Here is a 331-nt window from a genome sequence, read left to right as displayed (position 1 = left end):
TTCGAAAAGAAATATAATTTTCAAGGTAAACTCTGTATTGTCTCGTGTGGGTTATAGATGTAATGTTTGCTCACTGAGTTGGAAAACTCACCCTATTATATTCTCATATTTTTCAGATACAGGAGTCATTCCAGGTTCCATTCCACCAGCCCCTCAGTAGATCTTAGTCATTTTGGTGAGCCCTTCTTCTTTCCAAGGGCTAAGTAATTATGTAATGGAACCTTTGCTCAAAATCTAGATTATGTCAATGCTCCATATGTTACAGGCAGGATCCTCGTGTGGGTTATGTTATTTTGAATCTTGAACTGTTTAGGTAGTGATTATGATTTGG

The sequence above is a fragment of the Arachis duranensis genome, chromosome 3, assembly GCF_000817695.3.
Source record: "Arachis duranensis cultivar V14167 chromosome 3, aradu.V14167.gnm2.J7QH, whole genome shotgun sequence".
Classification (NCBI taxonomy): Eukaryota; Viridiplantae; Streptophyta; class Magnoliopsida; order Fabales; family Fabaceae; genus Arachis; species Arachis duranensis.
The sequence above is the reverse complement of the archived record's forward strand: the minus strand, read 5'-3'. Positions refer to the sequence as shown.